Here is a 7271-nt window from a genome sequence, read left to right as displayed (position 1 = left end):
GAATTTTTCTTCAAATGTTTGGCGTGTTCTGTTCCTGAAAGATTTACTAATATTCTGGAGATTTTTTTCAAGTTCTTCGGCCTTTTCCTTAGGGAAATTTTGTTTCTTATTTGCTGCTAAAAAATGGCGTCTGATTCAGTCAATGATCTTGATTGAACTAAATGAAAACGTGATAAATTAATGTCTGATATTTACAGGCTCCCGCTAGACGGCGTACTCGAGCGTTGCGATTGCGAATAAACTAATATATAATAAATAAATTATTTAACAAAAGACAATGCGCATAAGCACATAATATTTTACACTCTGGTTATTTCCGTTTTTAAAAGCGCTATATGTTGAGCCACCACAGCTAGATTTGACATGTGACATTTTTAGCTGCAATCATTGGTCGATTTTCTAGCGTTGCCATTCAGGGAGTTGTAATGAGGCTTTTTTTTTATCGCCGTGTAAGAGAAATATTTATATAGATAATAAATAATTACTGAAATTTATTTTTGTGCGTTAAATTACTTTTGGATAAGCGAATTTTATATTTATGCACACAATATTTTTTAGTTCGCTTAAAACTTTCTCGAGGCATGGCGAAATACGAAAGATGTGAAATTAACATAAAGAGGTTCAAACTTTTGACCGTTCTTCCGACCGAACTAATAGGACAATATTTCCCATATTGCGGTTACTCCCCATGTTCGAATCTGTAGGGGAAAAAAAAAAGTTATGTTTTATGAGAGAAAGTACGGTTTTGTGACTGATTTAGTAACTTCTGAATGTTAAAATTTTTATACTTATAAATGTAGTAGCCATTGTTTTATGGTATCCATTTTTTATATAGTAACTGTGTAAACTGTAAGATTAGTCTCATAAACTTTTGAATTGTAGGAAGAACCTAGACTGAAAAGGGCTAATACACTACCTTGGCTTCCGCAAGGAAAATTGTTTTATAAAATTACTTATAATTCCGCAGTAGTTGAAGACAACAAACAGTTGTACAACAACAAAAAGTCATACAAAGGTGCAATAAGAAATATTCTTGCCTTTAATTTTAAATCAATATCCCTAGGGAAATTCATCCTAGGAGAGTATAAAAGTTAGCAGGTGGGTACAAATGATGATTAATTCACGAAATATATTTACTTTTGGTGTTAAAGACTGACGTCATTGCTTTCACATACCTGAACTATCACAAATGGGAGTCATCGTTCGATGTGTGTTGACAAAGAACGTTTAAAATGCATTGACGGTCTAGTTAATTCAATTCAGAATTGTTTTTGGTTTACTCCATTTGGATAAAGATTAAAACGGTAAGTACTTATGTTTCTTTCTATAGGCCAGTGCTTCCCAAACCTATAACTTTTGTGTACCCTTTCTAAATTTTTCGCAACGCTGTGTACCACTGATAAAAAAAATAATGTATTTTTTACTATAAAAAAATTGCTCGAAAGTTAAAAATCACAACTGGCTGTTGACACCACTAATTATGAACTGTTAACTGCAAAAATAGGCAATAGGAAAATACGTAATTGCAAATTTTCATCGCTAGTCCTGTTTTTAAATTTTTGTTTGTTGCAATATATTTTGCATAAGAGCGCGTACCCCCTCTAAACTGCTCCCTAACCCCAGGGGGTACACGTACCACACTTTGGGAATCACTGCCATAGGCATTCAAAATGTTGTAGTATAAAAAATAAAAAAATAAATTCAATGATATTTCCAAAAACAATTATCTCAATCTTAGAAAGTGTTTTTATTTTATTACAGTAAACAAAATTAATTTCATTTTTTATTTAATACTATAAGCAAAGGTCCCCATATATGTAATAACTGTTAAAATAATCTTGAGTCATAGATATTTTAATTTTACCGAAAACAGACAGTAATGAACTTATTTTTTTAAATCAATTTTATTTTCATTTTTGTCTCGCTGTGTATAAATAAACTTTTGACCCTATACAGATTTTATTTGATTTGATAGAATTATAATTGTGATAATACAGAGATTTTCTTTTTAAAATAACAATGTTTAGAGGTTTGCAGTTATTTTAGTTATGATTGCAGTTATTTAGATGTTGTGGTGATTCACAAACGTTAGATAACATTAATGTTTGTTTCCTTTTTATCACATTTTAAAATTTGTAAGAGTCATTATTACTTTTTAAACCTACAAAGCTATTTAAATAAAACAGATACCGTGAATAGTAATTCAGACAATGGAATACATTCTACAATTTAAAATTAAAGTTAAGTAAATTATGTGTTTTGCAGGTCAGACGACATGAAATTCTTTCACTATGTAGTCTTATTTTTTATGATTGCATCTGCTTTTGCAGCATTGCCACCTCCACCATGCTTCTATTGGAAGATTATCAGTAAGTAACCAGTTAATTTACTTAATTGTCATAAGCTTGACAAGTACTAAGGAACAGTTACATTTTTCGGAATAATTAATAATAGACATAGACTGAAGAAATGAAACTAAGTACATAGTTAATAGAGACAATGTGCATTTATTATAATTCAAAATGGTATAAATATTGTTTCATCGAAGCGTAAGATAACTAAGTAATATAAAATATGCTCATTAGACGATTTCCATACCGCCAAGGAAAAATATTTTTTTTTCTTTTGGAAGAATGAAACAGGTATAAGCATCTTAGATTGTATGATTACCCCTGCGATTATAGGTATGATTACCCTTCATGAGCATATTGTTGTGCATAACACGTTCCCTTCTCTTTCCACACTGTCTGGTGGCCAGAATAACTGTAACAGTGAAACGGTATTCGTCGTAGAACAGCACTCTAGAATACATACTTTACAAGATACTTTAAAATGATGTAAAAAATTGTATACTTATATTTGAGAAGTTTTTCCGACTAATAAATATTTAATAAAAAATTATTTTTTGAATGGAATTATCTTTATAAACGAATTTTATTCTTGTGAGAAAATTTTTTTCAATTCGCTTAAAAAGTTTTTGAGTTATGACGAGTAAAATTAACATTAAGGGGTTCAAACTTTCGATTGCTCATTTGACCAAATTTCCGATTCTTTGCTTCGGCTTCCCTCTTATAATTTTGGGGTCAGAAATCCGTATCCGTCGAAAAAAAAAGTATGTTTATACAGCGAAAGTACGCTTATATATCTGATTCCGTAACGTAAAATATCGTAAGCACTAATTAATTAATATATTTGAGGTCAACCCCCTTGAACCATTAAGATTTAGTCCTAGAACGCGAATATCAAATCATTTGATCAAAAGTTATTCAGAGTAGTCCGCTTATTTTTTTTAATTTATTTATTTATTTTTTTTGCACTCAGTACCGCTTAGTTTAGTCGGAAACTTTCGTCAAAAGTTTGAATGTGTCTGCAAATTCTTTCTTTATATACAAGGCCACCAACTTTTCACAGTTTTCGTAAAAATTATTCTCGTGTTAACAAAGTTAATGTTTAACATGTTCACGCCGGGAAAAGTGAAAATACTGATACGGGAAAAGAGAAAATACTGGTAGAAGAACTATTTCAATATTAGATAATATTCGGGAGGAGCTAATCTATTCTCAACAATAACAATTCACTGTAAGGAAATTTATCACGGCGAAGAAGCAATTCAATATAAAAATTGCATTCGTTAAAAACAATGGGTAGTTATGGATTTTTATTATTCCCGGAAAAAAACTAAAAAAAAAAATTATTGTTACCAGTTTTTACTCTGGTGCGTTGCCAAGATGAGACAATCTAGCGTGACCCACCGGTGGGTCACCCCGGCGTGAACGTGTTAATGTGTTATTTTCTCCTCATTTAAAATTATTTTTCACACCACTACATGTAAATGATTCTAAAGTTCATAAGCAATGCAATTTTTATTTAACCTTTGCGTGGTGAGGCTTTAAAATGTTGGCAAAGTTGCCAAAAGTTCTGAAAGCTTTGGTTATTTTAATGCCTAGCACTCTATAAAATTATTTTACAAAAAGTGCAATAGTTGGCAGTCTGACGTATGAGTGGCTGAAGTCGTATTCTTGGCCATAGATGGAGCCACTGTAAAACAAGAAACTGTTCCACCAAGCAGGCTTGTTGGTATTGACAAGTAGCATTAGAAACAAAAATTTTCCGGTTGACCTATTAGTAAAGTGCTTTATAAAAACTTTTGCGGAAAGCAGAGCAGTCCGTTTATTTATTTATTACTTTTTTATTTATATAATTTTTTGGACGCACTGCAATGCATTATGTCTTTTGAATTGGCCAAAATTTGAACATCAGATTTTTTTTATATCGGAAGCTTTAATTTGATAATATAGTTTAAACTTTTTTCGATATAATATATAATTATACTAGTTGATATAAGTTTAAACTCTTTTTAAAGGATTTAAAAAGTGAAAAAAAAAATTCTACACCAATGTATTAAGGAGACCGAAGAAATCTCCTTTTTTAAAATTAAATTTAGATAGGTAAATTTGTAACTAATTTTTATTTCGAAAAATAGAAATGCTCTGTATATAAAAATTTATTTAAAAAAATTACTCTTTTACAAAATTAACAAAGAAATTATAGAAATCGACATAAGTATTTAAGTTAGCAATCAGTTAACACATTTTATTTCCTCGATCTTTAACTACCAGTTTTTATATTTACCTAGAATGAAGCTTCCCTGCTATTGTAATTAAAAGGAATTAGGGACTTAAAAGCAATTATTTGCAGTGTCTAAACGAACTAAATGTTTTCTTATTTAATTAGTCCGCAACTTTTTCAAGACGTATATAGATCTTAAAATTATGAATTCATTGTTTGACCCTGAAAAAGTACCTTTCTATGAGTAATTTGATTAACGATCATACAGAGCTATTGTCATTTCTTTATTTGAAGGTCAGTCTATTTTTTTTTACTCATTTAAAGTTAATGTCCAGCTTTTCTCATTTTAAAGTATGCATATTTCCTTCAAAATGTTCATTTATTGTTTACAGTTGTTCAAGCAGTGTTCATTTTCTCAATCTTTCAAACATATATGCTACCTTGAATGGCCGAAATCAAGAGAATGTCGACTTTCACAGTTGAATGTCAACATTCACATAGTCGCTTGGGTGAATGTCCAAAATATTTGGTATATCCGATTTGATATTAATTTATTCGCTGATATCATTATATTTATTCGATATTTAAATATCTGCTGACGATGGATAAGGAGAAACATCAGTGTCCGGAGTACAGGTTAAATGCATATCGGGCAGTGGCACCTAACTTTAAAAAAACATCAGTGTAGGGTATACCGGGCAATGGCAAACCTTAAGAAAACAATGATGTAGGGCATACCGGGTAGTGGCGCTTAACTGGACCTAGTATATAGTTCGGACATTAACTAAAAAGCGACTATTGTCAACATTCACCGGTGGCAGTCAGCAACCACCAACTTTGGTTGTTCACAACAAACAAAACATTACATTTGAACAATCGTACTATGTCATCACCTTCTACATCAGGAAGCAACCCGATGGTTTTTTTATAAGTAGTCTGCGCAGACTATTTAAAAAGTGAACCAGTTGTGCGCCTGAATCCAAATTCCTTTTTATAAGTAATTGCGAGAAATGCATCATAGATATTTGAGAATTGAATTTGTGGTTGACAAGTAAATAAGACAAACCAATAATATTTATAAATAAAAAAAACTTTTTAGAGATATATTCGTTACCACTGTCTTAATTTTACTACATTTGCATACCTGCCAACTCTTCCGGATTTTCCCGAAGATTTTATTTTCATATTTAAAGTGGTAGCAATACTCATGTTATTCCAATTAACTTTTTGAATTATAATGATAATTATAAATGAGTTTGACCACCACTACTTATAAATAATTACAATAAATATATAAAAGCATAATAATCCTTGCACATGCGGATTTCAGCAGGATCAAAACATAAATATATTTTTGCGCCAGATTGTTTTTCGTTTATTGTTTTACAACCTCTCTGATAATCCATTCTCTGAAAGAGTGAAAGTTGGCAGGTATGGATTTGTATTAAATGGCTCTTTCGTAAACTGTTTTACCCATTACCATAGGTGTCAATTGTTCCGGTTTTCCCAGAAGATTTTCTTTTCATATTTAAAGTCCTAGCGAAATTCATATTATTTCACTAAACTTTTTAAATTAAAATAATAATTTTAAATCAGTTTGACCACCACTACATATAAATAATTACAAGAAATATGTAAAAGCATATTAGTTCGTGCAATAGTTAATTTCAACTTGATTAAAATATAAATATATTTTTGAGGAAGAGAGTTTTTCGGTATTAGTTTTTCTACCACTTGAAAAATCCATTCTCGAAAAGAGTGAATGTTGGCAGGTATGCATTACTCTATGGTTTTACCTTTATAGTGGTCTGATCAAACTACTACCTGTAAAAAACAGTGTGGAGGCTTCCAGTTATAGGAGGCGTTGACTATGTCCAAAACAATTATTATTATTTTTTTTTTTTTTGGTTTTTCTCTCTCTTTTTCCTAAATCTTAATTTCCTTTCTTTTTTCTTAGAAGGGCATGCAGAAGCTGAGTGTAAAAATGATGGTGATTTTAAGCCGATTCAGTGTCAATATGGGAAATGTCGCTGTGTGAACTTCTACGGCCAGCAACTCACTGAACCTCAAGAAGGAATACCTGATTGTTCAGGCACCGATTATCGAACGTACATTATTGGTTTAGATTCTTATTCAAGAAAAACTTTATAAATAAAGAAATTATACAAAAATCTTGTATTATATAAGTCTACAATTTCAATCTGGTCCGTTGAAAATACTGTTGCATCAACCGCAAAATCTTATATCATTTGGAAAAAGAAAAGAAAAAAACAAGAATATCATTTGCAGGCCTGCTAACTTTTTACGCTTTTCGGAAAAATTTCTTCTTGTGGTAGCTAAGTTAACCCTTTCGTGATTTTGTAAATTTGGTTTAAAGTAATTTTCCCCGCAACTTTTTTTTAAACGATGAAAAAGTTGGAAGAAAAAAAAACGCCACATTTTTTTTTGTTTTCTCGTCGGAAAGAATACTGTATGCTGGCAAAATTAGCGGAATTCCGAAAGCTTTATCATTAAATTACGTATTGCTCAAAAAAATTATTTTGCAGAAAGCTTAGTGGATGTCAGCCCTGCATTTATTACGTTGTAAAAACTATTCCGTAGAGACGAAGGAATGCTGTATCATGTAATAAAATTATGATTTTATAAGCTACGTATTTCACTTGTCGTTTCTGCATACACACCAGAGTTGGCCAAAAATGTAA

General features: G+C 30.9%; 2 long non-coding RNA genes across 2 annotated transcripts in view; one reads left to right on the top strand and one right to left on the bottom strand.

Annotated features, from left to right (window-relative positions):
* LOC122269363 (uncharacterized) overlaps positions 1-7271 on the bottom strand; it is a 26327-nt gene that overhangs the window by 13168 nt on the left and 5888 nt on the right. The gene's annotated exons all lie outside the window — the stretch shown is intronic.
* On the top strand, positions 1171-6740 carry LOC107447547 (uncharacterized). The gene is made up of 3 exons (XR_001584547.3): positions 1171-1304; positions 2266-2369; positions 6527-6740. It is a non-coding gene; the product is annotated as an uncharacterized lncRNA (long non-coding RNA).

The sequence above is a fragment of the Parasteatoda tepidariorum genome, chromosome 6, assembly GCF_043381705.1.
Source record: "Parasteatoda tepidariorum isolate YZ-2023 chromosome 6, CAS_Ptep_4.0, whole genome shotgun sequence".
NCBI classification, from domain to species: domain Eukaryota; kingdom Metazoa; phylum Arthropoda; class Arachnida; order Araneae; family Theridiidae; genus Parasteatoda; species Parasteatoda tepidariorum.
The sequence above is the reverse complement of the archived record's forward strand: the minus strand, read 5'-3'. Positions and strand labels throughout refer to the sequence as shown.